The sequence below is a fragment of the Macaca mulatta genome, chromosome 17, assembly GCF_049350105.2.
Source record: "Macaca mulatta isolate MMU2019108-1 chromosome 17, T2T-MMU8v2.0, whole genome shotgun sequence".
Lineage (NCBI taxonomy): Eukaryota > Metazoa > Chordata > Mammalia > Primates > Cercopithecidae > Macaca > Macaca mulatta.
The window spans coordinates 40,107,689-40,127,752 of NC_133422.1; the positions used below are offsets into that span (position 1 = coordinate 40,107,689).

Here is a 20,064-nt window from a genome sequence, read left to right on the forward strand (position 1 = left end):
AGCCCCGAAACCCCTGGAACTTGCTCTAGAATACCACATTTTCTGATTTTGCCTCAGATCTATCGAATCAGAAACTCTTGGGTTGGGCCCAGTAATCTGTATTTTAGTAAGCCTAGCAGATGATTCTGTTGCCTGTGGGAGTCTGAGAAAAACTGCCTCGAGTTTTATAGGGGAAGGCCCCAGTGGGGAGGCCTACAGCTCTCCAGTATATTTGCTGTGACCTGGCATGTAAGTTTCTGTATTACTTATCTGGTGCTGTGTAACAAATTGCCTCCAAAACTTGTTGGCTTAAAACCATAAACATATAGTATCTCAGTTTTTGTGGGTTGAGAATTTAGAAGTTTAGAGGAGTGGTTCTGCTCAGGCTTTCTCATGTGGGTGTAGTCAAGGGGGTTGGGGCTTCCGTCATCTGGGGGCTTGAGGGCTGGAAGATCTGCTTCCAAAGTGGCTCAGTCACATGGCTGCTGGCAGGAGGCCTCAGTTCCTCACCGTAAGAGTGCCTCCACAGGGCTGCTTGGGTAACCTCATGACCTGGCAGCTGACTTACCCCAGAGAGAGAGATTCATGAGAGAGCAAGAGAAGTCATGTCTTTTGTGACCTAGCCTCAGAAGTCACATTTGTCATTTTCACAGTATCCTATTAGTCCTATGAGTCAGCCATATACAGCATGGAACAGGGCTACACAAGCACATGAATACCAGGTGGCAGGGATCATTGGGCCCTCCCTCTAAATCAGGAATGAAACATTGGCAGCCTGAGTCTCCCGAGCATGTCTCAATCATCAGAGGTGGTAGTTTACTTCTGTTTATGCCCATGCCTCATTTGATGGGGGGAAAAGCAATGTTTTTTACTAACCATCTCAAAACACAACATAAAAAGTATAAATCATGGTGACCTGTCTTTTTTGAATAAACTTGATAACTATTAAGTTATATATAATCTTTAAGATATATCTTTAATCTTTTATATATATATCTTTATATCTCCATATATCTTTAATCTTTATATATATGGATAAACTATAAATCTTTTTGAATAAACTATATATCTTTACTGGGATGTCCCATAGCACCTCAAGGACAAAAACTCCTGATCTACCCTACTGTGTTAGTCTACTTTGAATTGCTATAAAGGGATATCTGAGGCTGGGCAATTTATAAAGAGAAGAGGGTTATTTGGCTCACAATTCTGTAGGCTGCACAAGAAGCATGGTAGTAGCATTTGCTCAGTTTCTGGTGAGGCCTCAGGAAGCTCACAATCAAGATGGAAAGTGCAGGATGAGCAGCCTGTCACATGGTGAGAGGGAACAAGACAGGAAAAAGGAGGTGCCAGGCTCCTTTAAACAACCAGCTCTCATGTGAATTAACAGCGAAAGCTCACTCATGACTGGGAGGAGGGCACCAAGCCATTCATGAGGGGTCCAGTTCCATAACCCAAACACCTCCCACTAGGCCTATCTCTAACAGTGGAGATCATATTTCAACATGAGATTGGGAGGAGATGAATATCCAAACCATACTACCTGGTAAACCTATTTTTTCTTTATTTCTTTTTAAAGTAAAGAGCACCACTATCCACCCAGATGCCCAAGTCAGAAGCCTGGAAACCTGACTCCTTTGCCCCAAGTCCTGTGACTCACCGAACCCAGCTTATTCGATCTCCTGAATGGCTCTCAGATTGGACCACTTCTCTTCTTCACCAAAGTAGTCCCTCAACAAGATTGTTGCAATGATCTCCAGCTGGTCTCCCTGCCTTCCATGTGAAAAAGTGTAGAGGCAGGACAGAGTGGAGGCAAGGAGGCCAGCTGGAGATGTCATGTCAATCCAGTTGGAAAAGTCATGGAGAGGGCTAGACCAGTCTGAGAGCGATTCAGGAGATAAAATGAACAGGACTCCCTGATTTACTCTAAAGTGATATCTTTTTTCAATTCTTTGATGGTTCTCCTTTGCCCTCAAAGTCCCAGTTCTGAGAAGGCTATGTGAGACCTTCATTGCCTGGTTTGACTTACATCTCCAGCTTTCTTTTGGACGCTATCCTGAGCTAGTCAGAACTTGTTAAATCCATCATTGCCTATTTCCACTCAACACTAAACCCTTTTTATATACTTTCTCCTCCACCTGAAATGCCCTTTGTCCCACCCTGTTCACTCAAGGAGCTTTTATTTGTTCTTCAGGTCTTGGTTTAGATGTTCCTTTTTTGGAAGTGTGACCTTTTGGGACTTTCAACTTTGGATTAGAAGCCTTTCTATGATCTCCCTCAGCATGGGGTAGTTAACTCATCATAGCATTTACCAGTATTGAAATGTCAATTTACTTGACTCTCTCTACCAAACTGTACAGTGCTTGAGGCAGGGACCATGTCTTATGGACTTTTTTATGCCAAGTCCCTGCCATATGTTTGGCACTTGATATCATTTGTTGAGTGAATGAATCCTTTTATACTTATTATTTAATGTCTTTTGCTTATTATCTCAGTGGAGGGTTGTCTTGTTGGTTGTCATCTCATTATTTGGTTTATGTTTTGTCCTTCCCCCTTCCCACCCCCATACCTCCTTTCCTCTTTCTACTTCATTTCTTTTCTTCATACATTCCCAAACATTTGTAGAGCTCCTGCGGTATCCCAGAGAGTGCTTTTGTAACTTCTACCACTTCACACCTTCTGTACTGGATTTCTCTACTTGCTGTTTTTAATTTTTACTATGAAAGGGGATAATTTTTAAGATTCTTCTAACCTATATCTAACCTTGTAATGAAGATGGTGGACAATGCTTGAGATGCTCGAAATACTATGCCAAATGCTCAGGAATGCGGTCACTGGACCCATGGTGATGCACAAGTCTAACTTTATTTTCTTAAACACATAAAAATACTTGGGTGAGCATGTTTACTTGGGTTCCTTTTAGAGGAAGATATTTATGAAGCAAAGGACACCCAGGTTATCTGCAGTACTTCACAGTGTGTGGGTGGATGTTAATGTGGCTGTCTCCAATCAAATCACAGGGGACTTATCTGACAGTGGTGTGCTGGTAAATTGGCTGTCTGAAAAAAAAAAGCCCTGATGTGTAGCATTTGCCAGTTTTCATGGTATAAATACTTCCCTCCTGGCTGATTTCAGGCTACTAAGATGACATCACTGAATATGGAGTTGGGAAGTGATAGGGAGAATCGGCTCATCATTGCTGTATCGGGGCATGGGTTTCCAGGAAGAAAGTGCTGGACAACTATTGTGACGTTGTCTAGTGTTTTGTCTCCTTTTCTGAAACTTGTCCTAACCATAGCACAGTTGTCACACAGATTATTCTGACGGGAACAATCAGAATGATGGGAATAATCAGCTCAACTGGGCTGAGCAAAGTACTTTCTAGAAAACTTAAATTGGAATTGGTTTGGCTGGTTTCATGAACAGAGAAGATATAAATTGGAATTAGTACTGAGACCATTTCCTTCAAATGGGCTTAGAACAGAATAAACCCACCTGCAGCAAGAAAGAAGCAGCAACAGGAGATGGAGAGAAGGGAATGTCTGGGTTTGTACAGCTCTCAAGCAGTGCTTCTGTCTATGGAGCTGTGAGACTCCCTTAGCCTCTGGGCTTAAGCTCCATGTTATTTGAAAATCAAGATCTTAATAGTACAAAGAATCTGGCTGAAAAACAACAATCAACAATACCTTTCTTTTCCAATTTATCTCCTAACCACCTATCTAGAAATTAACCTCTGAAATATTAAATCCTTGATTATAGGTTTAAGAGAAAAAATCGTTCTTATAGATAAGAAAATCTCTTTCACAACAGCAACTTCTAATAGGCCAGTGTTTTTCAAAGCATCTTTCCTGGACCTTTAGGGTCCAAGACACCTTAGAACTCTGTGATGTCTTGGGGACTAGAAAAACAAGTATAGTGGGCAGAGGTCCAGGCTCCAATTGTAACATCACCTAAAGCAGCTCTGGGCTTATGTACTTTAGAAAGATGTTCTATTTGCAATTGTATTCATAGAGTTTTCCCTGCTGAAGCCTTAAGTAAAATTGGGAAAGGGTTGGCTTGCCTTCTGTGTCCTTAGTGTTCCCTTTCTGCTGCTGCTCTCCTCCTAGGCACCTGGCCTCACCCTCTCTTAGAATCTTCCTGCCACTGCCTCCTGCAGAAGCAGCTCTCAGGAAAAGGCAGGTAACTTACAGTATATGAGGATAAAACTGATAAGTCTAAAGGTGTTAACTTTCTATCTGCATCTCAGTGGAGGACAACATAAAGCCCAGGGAAGAAGCCATAGTCATAAAATTTCGACCGTAGTCCAAGAGGTGGATGTGGAAATGAGATGTGGATAAAATGGAAATATTTTCCTGCAACTTCGGAATTTTCCACGTAGACAATGAACTCCTTGGGGGCAGTCATGAAGTTCATTTCAGAGTCAAGGGCATGAATCCTTTTCCTTACTCAAGAGCTAGATATGAGATAGAGTGATTTTAGTTTTTAACTTTGGTTTCACTTAAAGTACTTGCATTCCTAGTATTAGCATTTTATTTTTTAAGTTTTGTTTTTCAATAGTAAATATAAATGAATGTGCTGTGCTGGGGTATGTCCAATTACTTTTTTGAAAAACAAAACTAGTCCTTAATGATATTTAGCCAGTACTTTTCTTGGCTCAAGATTTTGGATTGTTTAATAGATCTCACACTTCTCTAAGTGGGGGATGGCACACCTAAGTCACAGCACTAGAGAGATAATCAACAGGAAGATGGACCTGTGAATTTGGAAAAAAAATCCAAAACTCAGAACAATACCTGTGGACACCTCTGAGCATAATCATTGATAGAAATTTGTAAAGCATGATGCCTCAATGTGGAGAGCAGAATAAGGTGTGGAATACGCTTTGGTTGAGGAGTTCTAACATGCCTGAGGCTTCAGATGGAATAAAACACATTCCTCAGAAACCTCCAGGAGAGGAGGAAGTGTGGCATTTTCCACACATGTCTAAAATGTGGAAATTACCTGGATTCCCATAGGTTTTCTTTAGAGACTGTAACCACATGTAATAGGATTTTATAATGAGCACATTCCCTTTGAATGTGTTCACTGTAACCCCTAGATTATATTATGTATAACCTAATTAACAGGATATTGAATAGATTTTCAGTTAGTACACTAAAGGCAATTACAAGTTAAATACTCGACAGTTTTAGGGAAAAATAGAAAAGGGGATTTCGTTACTACATGAATATATAACATAAAATAACATGCACTCTTTGTGTCCTGTCTTTTGTTTTTCGTTTGCCGTTGAATCATTTGGCTCTGACATTTTGCTATGAATCTTGTTTGCTGGTAATTGTTTTCACTCAATTGGGCCATTTATATATGAATTTCATTTTAATAAAATTTTATCCTGATAAAAATCTCTTGTTTGCCTATCTTAAATTTATAGGCTAAATTTTGTTCAATTAATAATCATTTTATTTTTTCACTTTTTTTTAAGGCTTTCTTATAGATTTTTTTTTTCTTTTTGAGACTGAGTCTCCTCTCTTGTTCAGGCTGGAGTGCAGTGGTGCCATCTCGGTTCCCTGCAAGCTCCGCCTCCCAAGTTCACGCCATTCTCCTGCCTCAGCCTCCCGAGTAGCTGGGACTACAGGTGCCTGCCACCACGCCTGGCTAATTTTTTGTATTTTTAGTAGAGACGAGGTTTCACCGTGTTAGCCAGGATGGTCTCCATCTCCTGACCTCGTGATCCGCCCACCTCGGCCTGTAGAAGAGCTGGGATTACCGGCGCGAGCCACCGTGCCCGGCCATAGATTTTCTTTTATAGTTTTTTAGTGTCATGTTATTTTGGTGGTCTGATTTGATCTTTTGTTTATGAAGTTTTTTTTCTTTTCAATGATGGGATTTTCCATCATTCTGTTTATATCATTTCCTGTTTCCCTGCCACTGAGTGCAATTTTATCATACCTATGTGACAACATGTTTTAGAATTTGAGGCTACCTCTCATAAGATTTTGGAAGACTACAAGAGCAAAGATTGCCTAACAAAATGTTTGTCATGGTCAGAGCTTTCTTTTTTAATAAGGTCAATGAACACGTCAATTAAGCATCTGCTACTCTTCTTCCCCATGCCAATGGGATGGAAATAGCCACCAAGATGAGCCAGAATGGGAACTTTTCTGAACATATACTAAGTGCTGCTGGAATAGAAAACCCATATGCCATTTCCTTTACTCTTTATAATAACCTCCAATGTGAAGTAGCAACAGCCTCAGTTTACTCATGAGTGGTCTTATAGGTGTATCAAGAGCACACAAATTTCCTGGTGCTGGGCATTTGCTTGCATGTTTCTATGTACATCTTAAAAGCTGTCACAGCCGGGCACGATGGCTCATGCCTATAATCCCAGCATTTTGGGAGGCTGAGGCAGGTGGATCATCTGAGGTCGGGAGTTCAAGACCAGCCTGACCAATATGGAGAAACCCCATCTCTACTAAAAATACAAAATTAGCCGGGCATGGTGGCATATGCCTGTAATCCCAGCTACTCGGGAGAGCTGAGGCAGGAGAATAGCTTGAACCTGGGAGGCAGATGTGGTGGTGAGCTGAGATCGCGCCATTGCACTCCAGCCTGGGCAACAAGAGTAAAACTCCATCTCAAATAAATAAATAAATAAATAAATAAATAAAAAATAAATAAAACTGTCATAGGTGTGAGCTTTAGGCAGGCTCACAGTACTTCTGACAGCCTGATGTTCTGGCTGCCGCACTATTTCTCAAATGATTTGTAAATATTGGTGGCACCTTTGATTTGTTCCTTTCTTTTTGTGAAGGGGGACTCGAATAAATGGAATTAAAAGGAATTTGTCATAAATGGCTGCTATTTGTTAATATTTCCCCAACTGATTTTGCCCAGCAGTAGAGATTTCTAGAACTGAATATTTAGGATCTACTGGCTTTGATTTGTTTACAGGTGGATCAATTGTTTATTCATGTAACAAATATTTATAGAGAACTGACTGTGTGAAGTTACTTGTTATTTCTAACTGTTGTCATCCAAAGAGGATGGATCCGAACTGGAAAGACTAAGAGAGAGGCACATTTCTGTAAAAAGAAAGAAGATATAAGGAGATGAGGTTATGGTTAAGGGTAGTAAGCTGAAGATTGGGGGGTGCCTGGGAGGAAATGGTCTAGATTTGTTGGCTAGAGGTTGCTAGGGGCTTTTGGAGGAAGGATATATATGTTTAATTTTCATGGAAACATCCAGGCTAGGTATTATTAGTCCTTTTTTATAGTTGAGGAAATTGAGGCTGCTCAGGGGACACGGTGACATCTCTATAAAACCCTGTGCCATTGTGGTAGGGTGTCTGGGGGTGGGGCACAAAGGTGAATATGGGATAGAGATGTCCTCTTCTGAGCCACAATATGACATGTTCCAGGCGTATTTATATGTTTTGTATCACATACAGCATAAACCCTCTTTTGTGTCACCACAACATCAATAATGAAATATTGTGAATGAGAAAAGCTATTCTGTGGGGGTGTATGAATATAATTCTTGTGAATAAATTGAGTTTGGACATTTTGGATTATGCCAAAGGTCCTTAGTCTTGCACGAGGGTGGTACTGGAGGAAAAATGAAGCTTTGAGAAGTAAAATGTGGCCAGAGCTTGAACTCACATCTGCTGAGGTAGAGGCTGCTATTTGTAATCACCGTGTTTAGTTCAGAATATGTTAATAGAGGTTACCCACAGGTTTTCCTAGAAGTATCCCAATTATGGGCTGGGCACTGTGGCTCACGCCTATAATCCAGCACTTTGGGAGGCTGATGCAGGCGGATCACCTGAGGTCAGGAGTTTAAGATCAGCCCCACAAACATGGTTGAAATCCTGTCTCTACTAAAAATACAAAAATTAGCTGGGCGTGGTGGTGCATGTCTGTAGTCCCAGCTACTCAGGAGGCTGAGGCAGGAGAATCGCTGTGTTATGCCCAGACCGTTTATTCCCCGAAGAAGACCACCAGAGTCCAGAGTCAAAGCTAAGCAGCAAGGATCTTTATTACAGGTTCGAACCTGGAACTCTCCCTCGCTCGTGAAACGAGACGGGCAGGAGAGCTCCCCCACTCAGCTCCGAACAATGTTATATAGTCTAAGAAAAGTGGGCATAGAGTTATTATACAAATCAGATATATGATTGGCTAGTGTTTGAACAAGGCGATTTGGCTAACTATGATTGGTTCCTGCCATTTCTGATATTTTGGTTCAAACTTTGAGGCGGGAGAGCAGGTTTATGGCAGCAAGAGTTTATCTTACTTAAACACGTCTTGTGACCTTGCCTCAGAACTTACAAAATCTCTGGTATGTGCAAAACAAAATCTCTGGTACGTGCAGAAAACCAGGTACTCACAGAACTTACGAAATCTCTGGTATGTGCAAAGATTAGAGAGCAGAACAAGGGTGTAGCGGGTGGGGGGTGGGTACACATCTATCTTTGTGTCCTTTCAGCTGGAACCCGGGAGACAGAGGTTGCAGTGAGTCGAGATCAAGCCATTGCACTCCAGCCTGGGCGACAAGAGCAAGAAGCTCTCAAAAAGAAGAAAAAAAGTGTCCCAATCACTCTGGGAGCTCCAAAGACACAGTGGCCACACAGGAGGTCCCAGGACGAACAGGAGCAATTGTGGAAGGAATAGACTGCTATCCTTAATTAAAAAGAAAACAAAACATCGACCAACCAGTTAATGTTCTTTTGTGTTATTCATGAGAAATTCAACTGTGTTTTGTAGGTGCTTTCTTTTCATGTTGAGATGTCCTACCAATCAAATAACCAATCTGCAAAGATTCATTGAACAGGAAAGAGATGACTGTAGAGTCGTGATAGTTGCATGCAACACTGAGGCACCTTAAAAAAAAAAAATTGAAACATGTTGTGAAATCTCATTTCCCAAGCCACACCCATAGCTGCTTGTTCCTCAAGTCTAGTTTAAAAAACCCCATTTATGTGGAATAATTGGCCTCTTTTTATTCACGGTAAGAATTATCTCACCAGCACCATTGGCATCCCTTGACTGCTTGTTAGAAATGGAGGATCTCAGGCCCCACCCAAACCTTCTGAATTAGAATCTGCAGTTTAACAAGGTCCACAGGTGATTCATATGTACATTACAGTTTGAGAAGCACTGCTCTAAGGCAATTTTAGGCTCTGAGGTAGATGAAAAAATACCAGGAATATCTTCGCCTTGCCTGAGCTTGCGTATAATGGCAATTAGTTGAAAGCACATGAATTAGCCATTAACAAAAGGCAGTAAGAGCTCCGTGCCAAGCCAGTGGTACCCACAGAAAAGGCTGTAAGTGTTGGAAGAAAGAGCAATCACATCCAATTAGGTCTACCAGGGAAGATTTCAAGCCAGCTGCTGCCTTCTGGTATTTCAAATTCTTTTAACATCCAGTGCGTGCCATAGAACCCTGTAGCCCTAGGGGGCAGTGTGGTATAGTAAAAGGCAGTTTGTGTCACTTTCCCAGTGTTACTCTGTGGTAGCCCCGGGATCTTGGGAAACCACTCAATCCCCACTGAACCTCAGTTTCCTGAGAAATAAAATAAAATACTCTTTCCTTATAGGATTGTTGTAAAGATTCAGTGGTAAATGCATATAATGTCTAGCACACATCAGGTCCTCAATTTCTCCTTTTCCCATCTTCCCTTTTGTCTAATCCATAGTTAACCTAATTGGTAGTTACAATGAAGAAAGCTATACTATTTATTGATGTCCAAGCATGTTCACATGGTAAAGGAAATACATCTGAAAGAAGCTGTCAACGGTGGCTGGCTTGATAGATAGCTAAGTTTCCTAGTGGGTAGCACTTGCGGAAGTAGTCTAACCAAGTGCTCATGGTGGTCTATAGGAATTCAGAAGATGGCTTCAACCTTTTGCTTATTTTCTTACCTTTCAAGGTAGTGTTAAGCCCAGAGCATGGCTGTGTTGCAGTGCTGAGAACCTCCATAGGCCTAGATCTAAAGCAGTGGTTCTCAAGCTTTGGTTGTATGTTGGAATTTCCTGGGAATTTATAAAAACTCCTGGTGCCTCGAATTGGTTCCAGACCACAGAATAGACTTTCAAGGGCTGGAAAGTTATTTAAGAAAGCACACCAGGTGATTTTAATGTGTTGTCAAGGTTGAAAACCATTATAAGCTGTGCTTTACAGGCTTAGTACCACTATAAACCATTCATTACAGGCTGAGTACTTAAGTGTAAGCAAGTGACAGGCTTCTGCCCCAGTGGTGTGGCTTGCCTGTCAAACACATACGGTTCTTGTGCCTTCTGAGAATTTTAAGTTTAATCTGTTTAGAGTGTGACAGTTGAAAAAGAAAATCAATTTCAGCATTATGTATCCCAATGTTACATTTTTTTTTTTCCAGCTTTAAGTGGGATCCTTGGGTCCTTGCTGGTTTCATCCTATATTTTTTTATAACATTTGGAATACTTGGTGCTTTCAAGTTTATTTGCTTAGAAATTTGCATTTCTAGTTTCTCTTTATCTCTTTATGATAGAGACATCACTTATCCTCAATCTTTGGGGATAGACTGATTTGTTTTCTCAATATTTGTATGTTTTCTAAATTTTTATGAATCTTCCTTGGGTATTTTCAAAAAAAAGTAATCAGTAAAGACACTTAAGATCCATTAAGAGCAACTTGGGGAGGTTAAAACACACAGTTTGGTGTCAGTGTGACTCCAAGCTCCTTCTATAACTTAAAGTCTGGGAAGCAATAAATATATTTGATTCATGTACAGTGACTGGAGATAGAGACTCACTTCCTCCCAGGACTGAAGTGAGGATTAAACCAGTAATTCTCACAAGTGTTACAAACAGTGCCTGGTGCTTAGCAAGCACTCAGTAAGCATTTGTGTCTTTTATTATTCCAGGAGCAGGGTCAGAATGTAACCAATGTATTTGGAAATGGGGTCATACAGTAGCTGGCTATAATAGCAAAAGGCTTTAAATCTTTATAAAAATTTGAGAATGTTAAAGAATAAAATAGTGTGCGTCACAATTTATTATCAATAATTGAAAGAGTTTGTGGCAGTTCTGACACCTCCTGGTGGTTCCACGTGTCTTCCCTGGTGGAAGGTAATGCATGGACGTGGCGTGGGCAGTGCTGTCAGTATTATGATTAACCAAGAGATTTTTATTTTTATTTTTTAATTTCTGTATAACTTACAAAGACAACAGATAAATCCACTGAAATAACTAAAGCATCTTTAGAGAATGAGAACTATATATATTTTTGACATATTACTATTTTATAAGGTTATCTCCACATCTAATTCATCAACATATCATATTCTACCTTCAAAACAGACTTTAAATCTGTTGACTTTGTTGCTGCCAACACTGCTCAATCCTAGTTCTACCCTCTGCTTCTATTCCAATCTAGGACTAGTAGTAATTAACTCCCTGTTTCTACAATGTACTAAATAACAGTCCAAGTGGTCTTCTAAAGCACAAATTGAATCCTGTGGCTTCCAGGATTAAACCCTTTCCAGTTCTTTGGAGTGCTTAATTGCCACCTGCTGTGTGGAACAGGACACCTGTGACAACTCCATCTTTCTTCTAGTACCCTAGCAGTAAATGGTGTTCAGTGCACATTTTTACACAGTATGCTAAAATGATCATAAGAATTCTTTAATTGTGTTGGGGGTTTTAACAGAGGGTATATATTTTTCTATATAATTCTATTTTTTATTTTGATTTTATTGTTCATGATAAGATCTGAGCCAGTTTTAATAAATATAGATGATACACATGAAAGGTACAAAGCAAATAGTATGTGTTTTCAGATTGTCCGTGTTTTAATTTTAGTTTTAGAGAAATAGAGCATACACACAGAATATTTAATATTATTTATACAGTTTAAAAGTAACAAAACAAAATGCAATAATAGAGCAAAATAACACTTTTTGAATGCCCTTGTAAATACCTCCATAATCTCATCCCTTTCTTCTCCCCTTTACAAGGTAACCGCAATTCAGAATTTTGTAGTATTGGCTTTTTTTTTCTCTTTTGGTTTTTGGATGAATATACTTTTTTCCTTTTTCTTTATTTAAAAATTTTAAAATTGTATACAATTATATGCAATGCAATTGTAAATATACACATCATGTACAACATGGTGCTTTGAAAGATGTATATGTTGTAGAATAGCTAGATCAAACTAACATAGTGCCTTTCATTATTTTTTGGAGATGAGAACACTTAAAATCTTAGTGACTTTTAAAAATACAAAGCATTATCATTATAGTTACCAGGCTGTACAACAGTTCTCTTGAACTTATTCCTCCTATCTAACCGAAATTTTGTATCCTTTGAGCAACATCCTCCCAACCTCTCCTTCCCTCCACTTCTGCCCCTGGTAACCACCATTTTACTCCCTGCTTCTGTGAGTTCAACTTTTTTAGATTCCACTATTGAGAACATGCAATATTTGTTCTTCCGCATCTGGCTTATTTTGCTTAACAGGATGTCCTCCAAATTTATTTATGTTGTTGCAAATGACAGAATTTCCTTCTTTTTAAAGACTGAGTAGTATTCGATTGTGTACATATACAACATATTCTCTTTATCCATTCATCCACTGATGGACACTTAGATTGCTCTTGTATCTTGGCTGTTGCAAATAGTGCTGCAGTGAACACTGGGGTGCAGATATCTCTTTGACATATTTTATATCCTTTGGATGTATACCCAGAAGTGAAATTGCTGGATTAAATGGGTAGTTCTATTTTCAGTTTTTGGAGCAACCTTTATACTGTTTTTCATAATGGCTGTACTAATTGACATACCTACAGTGTTCCGTGGTCCTCTTTCTCCACATCCTTATCAACACTTGTTATCTTTTTCTGTATGTGTTTTTTTAGAATAATCATCCTAACAGATTTGAAGTGATACCTCATTGTGGTTTTAATTTATATTTTGCCGATAGAGTGATATTGAGCATTTTTTCATATACCTGTTGGCCATTTGTATATCTTCTTTTGAGAAATGTGTATTCTGTTTTTTTTTTTTTACCCATTTTTAAAATTGTTTCCGTGTATTGTTTGAATTCTTCATATCTGTTTGATACGAACCCTTTATCAGATGTGTGGTTTGCAAAAATTTTCTCCCATTCCATAGGTGTTCTCTTCACTCTGTTGATTGTTTCTTTGCCTGTGCAGAGCTTTTTAGTTTGATGTAATCCCATTTGTCTATTTTTGTTTTTGTTGCCTGTGCTTTTGGAGTCATATCCAAAAAACCAATATTATGAATCATTACCCTTATGACTCATAATAGTTTTACAGTTTCAGGTCTCACATTTAAGTCTTTAATCCCTTTTGAGTGGATATTTGTGTATGTTGTAAGATAAGGGTTCCATTTCATTCTCTTGCATATGGACTTCTAGTTTTCTCAACTCCATTTGTTAAGACTATCCTTTCATCGGCCAGATGCGGTGGCTCACCCTTGTAATCCCAACACTTTGGAAGGCTGAGGCGGGCGGATCGCCTAAAGTCGAGAGTTTGAGACCAGCCAAACCAACATGGAGAAATCCCATCTCTACTAAAAATACAAAAAAATTAGCTGGACGTGATGGTACATGCCTGTAATCCTAGCTACTCGGGAGGCTGAGGCAGGAGAATCACTTGAACCTGGGAAGCAGAGGTTGCGGTGAGCTGAGATGGCGCCATTGCACTCCAGCTTGGGCAACAAGAATGAAACTCCATCTCAAAAAAAAAAAAAAAAAAAATTCTTTTTCCATTGTGCATTCTTAGCTCTTTTGTTGAAGATCAGTTGACAATATCTATGTGGATTTATTTCTGGGTGCTGTCTTCTGTTTCATTGGTCTATGTGTCTGTAAGTCAGTACCATATTTTGAAAAATAACTGTAGCTTTGTTACATATTTTGAAATCAGGAAGTATGATTTCTCTAGCTTTGTTCTTTTTCAAGATTGTTTTGGCTACTCATTTGTGGTTCCATAAGGATTTTAGAATTTTTTTCTATTTCTATGAAAACTACCATTAAGATTTTGATATAGATTACATTGAATCTGTAGATTGCTTTGGTTAATATGAACACTTAAGTCTTCCAGTTCATGAACACAGAATGTCTTTTCATTTTTTGTCTTCTCTATCTCACAATGTTTTGTAGTCAGTATATGTCTTTTAACCCTTTAAATTTATTCCTATTTTATTCCTTTGATGCTATTGTAAATGGGATTGTTTCTGTCCATTCTTTTGCAGTTTATTGTTACTATATAGAAACACAACTGATTTTTATATATTGATTTTATACCTTGCAACTTTACTGAGTTCACTTATTGGTTATAACATGTGTATGAATGTGTGTGCATATGTGTGAGCATGTGTGTGTGTATATGAAGTCTCTGAGGTTTCCTATATATAAGATCACGTTATCTGCACACAGAAATAATTCTATTCCTTCATTTCTGATTTAGATGGTTTTTATTACTTGTGTAATTACTCTGGTTAAGACTTCTAATACTATGTTGACTATAAGTGGTAAGAGTGGGCATCCTTGCTTTGTTCTTGATCCTTGGCTTTTCTTTATTGGGAGGCTTTTAAAAAAAATTTACATATTCGATCTCCTTACATAGATCTGTTCAGATTCTTTCTGTTATAGATCTGTTCAGATTTTCTATCATGATTCAGTATTGGTAGGTCATATGTTTCTAGGAATTTACCATTTCTTCTAGATTATCCAGTTGTTTGGTATATAATTGTTCATAGTAGTTTCTTACGATCCTTTTTATTTCTGTAACATAAGTTGTAATGTCTCCTCTCTTATTTCTGATTTTATTTGAATTTTTTCTTAGTCTAAAGATTTGTCAATTTTATCTTTTCAAAAAACTTAGTTTCATTGATTTTTTTCTATTGTTTCTCTATTCTTATAAATTCCTGTCTAATATTTATTATTTTTCTATCTGCTACTTTTGGGCTTAGTTTGTTCCTTCTCCCTGCCTAGTTCCCTCAAACATAAAGTTAGGTTATTTGGAGTTCATTCTTTTTTTTTTCTTTTAATGGACATCTAGTTTTTCCAGCTTCTTTCATTGAGAAGACTGTCCTTTTCCCATTGTATATTCTTGGCTCTTTTGTTGAAAATCAGTTGACTATATACGTGGATTTATTCCTGGGCTGTTTCTTCCATTTCATTGTCTGTATGTACATTTATTGCTATAAACTTCTCTCTCACTGTTTTGCTGCATCCCATGGGTTTTGATATGTTGTGATTTCTTTGTCTCAAGATGTTTTCTAATTTTCCTTTTGATTTATTTTCTGACCCACTGGTAGTTTGAGTGTGTGTTGTTCTATTTCCACATATTTTTGCATTTTTCAATTTTTCTTCTATTGATTTGTAGTTTTAGTCCATTGTGGGTAAGAAGAGATCCTTGGTATTTTAATCTTTTTAAGTTTAATATATATTTGAGACATAATTTTTCCTAGAGAAAGATCCATGTGCACTTGAGAAGAAGGGTGTCTGCTGCCATTGAGTGGAATTCACTATATATGTCTATTAGATTCCTCTGGTCTAAAGCAATAGTTCAAGTGTGTTGTTTCCTTACTGGTTTTTTGATTGGATGTTTTTATTGAGAGTGGGGCATTGAAGTCTCTATTTTTATATTGCCATCTATTTTTCCCTTCATTTCTGCCAGTGTTTTCTTTATACATTTAAGTGTGTTAATGTCAGGTTTCTATATATTTATAATTGTAATATTATCCTAGAAAACTGACAATTTTGTAATATAATATCCTTTTGTCTGTGATAGTTTCTGACTTAGTCTATTTTTTTCTGATACTAATATAATCACTCCTGCTCAATTTTAGATGATTTTTATGAAACATCTTTTTCCATCCCTTCATTTTCATCCTGTATTGGTCCATAAATCTAAAGTGAGTCTCTTGTAGATAGTGTATAGTTGGATCTTGTTTTTTTTTGTTTTTTTTTTTTTTTATCATTCACCTATTCTACATGATTACGGAATTTAACTTATTTATATTTAAAGTCATTTATAGGAAAGAACTGAACTTAAAATAGAACAGTCTATTTTAAGCTGATAACCTCAATTGCATACAATAACTCTATATTTTTACTTCTCACCCCACTACACTTTGTTATTGATGTCTCTACTTACATTTATTTATGCTTTGTATTCATTAACATATTTAAAAACTATAGTTATTTTAATACTTTTATCTTTACCTTTTATACTAGAATTAAAAGTGACTTGGCTAGGCATGGTGGCCCATGTCTATAATCCAGCACTTTGGGAGGTAAAGGCAGGTGGATCACCTGAGGTCAGGGATTTGAGACCAGCCTGGCCAATGTGGTGAAACCTCATCTCAAACAATTACCTGTGTTGGTGGTGGGCGCCTGTAATCCCAGCTACTTGGGAGGCTGAGGCAGGAGAATCACTTGAACCTGGAAGATGGGCAGAGGGCCGAGATCACACCACTGTACTCCAGCCTGGACAACAAGAGCAAAACTCTGTCTTTTTTTTTTTTTTTTTTTTTTTTTTTAAAGGGACGTATTCATTACTGTTACAGTAATATAGGATTCTGTATAGGTTTATATATTTGCTTTTACCAATGTGTTTTACACGTTCTTTTGCTATTGTGTTTCTAGTTATAAGGCGGGTCTAGTGGTGATACACTTCCTCAGCTTTTGTTTGTCTGGCAAAGTCTTTATATCCCTTTCATTTTTAAAGGATAGTTTTGCCAGGTATATTCTTTTTGATTGGCAGGATTTTTCAAGCATTTTAAGTATATCATTCCACTGTCTCATGGGCTGCAAGGTTTCTGCTGAAAAGTTTGTTGATATTCTTTTGAAGGTTCTCATGGATGTAAAAGTTGCTTTTCTATTGCTTCCTTCAAAATTCTTTGTGTTTGACTTTTGGTAATTCAATTATAACATGTTCTGGTGTGGATTTCTTTTAGATTTATCTCATTTTGGATATTTTGTACTTCATAAATCTAGATCAATTTCTTAAGATTTGGGTTGTCTTCAGTCATTATTTCATTTGAATAAGCTTCTGGTTCCTTCTCTTTTCTCTTTCTGAAACTCCTGTACTTTTTATGGTCCAGTTGATGATGTCCTTTAAGTCCCTCAAGCTCTTTTGCTTCTCTGACTAGATAATATTAAATGACCCATCTTTTAGTTTGGTGATTCTTTCTTTTGCTTGTTCTAATCTGAAGCTCGCTGTAGTGTCAACTAGCTTCTTGATTTCTCACAATGGGAATTGATCCATGTATTGCTTTAAAATTGATGTGTCTATGGGGAAAAGGAAAGTTTAGAGCTTCCTATTCTGCAATTTTGCTAATATCTTGGCTTGCTTTTTAAAAATGCATTTACAACATAGGTATGATTTCCTGAGTAATAGTCTGATTATACTTTTGACCCGTGTGTAAATGGAATCACACTATATATATTCTTATGTTTAGCTTTCTTCCCTCAACATAACTTTTGAGATTCACCTATATTGATGAATGTAGGTGTGGTTTATTTACTTTTACTGCTGTGTCATATACTGTTGCATAAATGTAACAATTCATTGTTTCATTCTACTCTTGTACAGTTGTGTTTTCAGTTTTTTGGTATTGCAAATAATACTCTTATGAACATTTTTAGGTATATCTTGGTGAACATATATAACAGCTTCTCTAAGATTCATATGCAAATAAAATGGCATAATCATGAGGCATGCATATATTCAACTTTAAAAGATAATGCCAAAATATTTTACAAATTGTATTGACCTAAACTTGAGCTAATAATGTCTTCAAGTTTCTTTTGTTTTACATCTTAGCCAATGCGTTTACATTTTTATCAATTTCATTAGAATAAAATGATGTACTATTGTGGTTTTACTTTGCTTTTTCTTGATTAATAAAGTGTGAATTTCTTTTACATGTTTAATGGCCACTTGTGCTTCCTTTTCTGATATGCCTGCTAATATATTTTGACCATTTTTTAATATAGGGTAATTTGTCTTATTCTTAGTAATTTATGGGCATTCTGTATATATTCTGGATACTAAGCTTTTAACAATTACAGATATTGCAAGTATCTTATACTCTGTGGCTTGTTTTTCACTGCCTTTTTGGGAGATATGTGTGTGTGTGTGTGTGTGTGTCTGTGAGTTGTCAGCTTTTTGGAATGAAATTCTTATAAATGCAGTTTGATTCACTCTTCTTTTTCTTTAGTTTGCAGTTTTTGAGCCTTTTAAGCAAAATTCTACCTTACACTGAAGCCATAAGATATCCCCTGATATTTTTTCCTAAAAGTTGTACCTTTTATGTTTAAGTTCTTGATCCACCTGTAATTGATTTTTGTGACTAGTAAAGTGGGTATTTGAATCAATTTTTCTCCCCATATGAGTTGCAATCATTTGTTTTTCAGTCCATTCTTTCCTCATTAGCTGTAGTGGGTAGCACTGTTTTGTATCAGTGATTAACATACACATGGCCTATTTCTGGGCTCTCTATTCAGTTTCATTAGTTTGTTTCCTGTGTCAGTATCATGGTGACTAAATTACTACAGGTTTATACTAAATAAATATCCGGGGGGACAAACATTTCAATTTTTTTTTCTGTTAGGAGTGTTTTAGATAGTCTTAGATCATTGATCTTCTATATAAATTTTAGATAAAATTTATAGAAATTTTATTTATATTTAAATTTCAGAATCACATTTGCAAATTTCAGAAAATACACTGGTAGACTTTTACTGCAATTGCACTGAATCTACAGAATATATTGGAAAGATTAATTTTTATAATATTGTTTATTTTTGCCCACAAACATGGTTATAAATTTATGTGTTTAATGTTTTAAAACTTTTTTCTTTTGCCTCAAAAAGTGACATTTAAAGAAAAAATGACAAGATGTCCATTCCTTGGCTCCCTTCCTTACACCCTCCTGCTGTTCCTCAGCCCCCAAGATTGAATGCTGGCTGGGGCTGGATAGCAGGACAGCCCCCAAGATGAGGTCAGCCACATTGAGGGGCATTTCCTCAATGGAGGTGTTGTAGAAGGTCCCGATGCCTCAGAGTCCTCTTGTCTTCTTCTGTCACCATGTTAATAGCCACATCCTTACGGTCAAACCATCTACCTCAACTGCTTCTGTGGATATAGTTTTCCCTGTTTGTGGGAAGGTCACATTTAATGACTAAAGAAAGCTGTTGCATATCAATATCTCCCGGCCCAGGTCAGTGGTAATCAATACTCTGCGGGAGCCAGAATGAAACTCCCTCTGATCACATCACATTCCTTTTGGTCCATATCTCCACGCATGGCAGAGACAGTGAAATCTCGAGTGTGCATCTTCTCAGTGAACCAGTCTATCTTCCTTTGGGTGTTGATGAAGATGACTGCCTGGGTGGCAGTCAGGGTTTATATACAAGTCACACAGTATGTCCAGCTTCTACCTCTCGTTCCATGTTGACGTAGAATGGGCAGATACCCTTCAAGGTCAACTCTTCCTTAACAAGAATCCGAATCGGGTCCCTCATGAACTTCTTGGTCACCTCAAGCACATCAGAAGACATTGTAGCTGAGGGCAAAACAACCTGGGTGCTGCTGTTGAGCTTTTCGAATATGTCATAGATCTGGTCCTTGAATCCATGTCTTAACATTTCATCAGCTTCATCCAGCACAAGCATCTTGATGTATTTGGGAGACAGGTATCTCCAGTGAAGCATACAAACACATGGCCAGGGGTACCCACGATGGTATGGGGAGCTTCCATCTACTGTTTCTACACCTCAGCACACATGTTGGTACCCTCAATACAGGCATGACAGGAGGCACCCATGTAGTCTCCTAGTGTCATGACCGCCTTCTGTATCTGCTGAGCCGATTCTCGAGCGGGTGCTAGGACCAAGGCCCAGCTGTCCTTGGTGTCCTTTAGATCTAATTCAATCTGCTGCAGAGTCGATATGGCAAATGTGGCCATTTTCCCAGTCCCAGATTGGGCTTGAGTGATCACATCATAACCCTTCATACAAGGTAGAATGATTTGCTGCTGGATAACGAAGGCTTCTCAAAACCATAGGTGTAGATGC

At 38.0% G+C, this 20,064-nt stretch overlaps 1 pseudogene; it reads right to left on the reverse strand.

The window, feature by feature from the left end:
• Positions 1 to 4,690: 4,690 nt before the first annotated feature.
• On the reverse strand, positions 4,691 to 19,763 carry LOC144336186 (eukaryotic initiation factor 4A-I pseudogene; annotated as a pseudogene).
• Between the last annotated feature and the right edge of the window lie 301 nt (positions 19,764 to 20,064).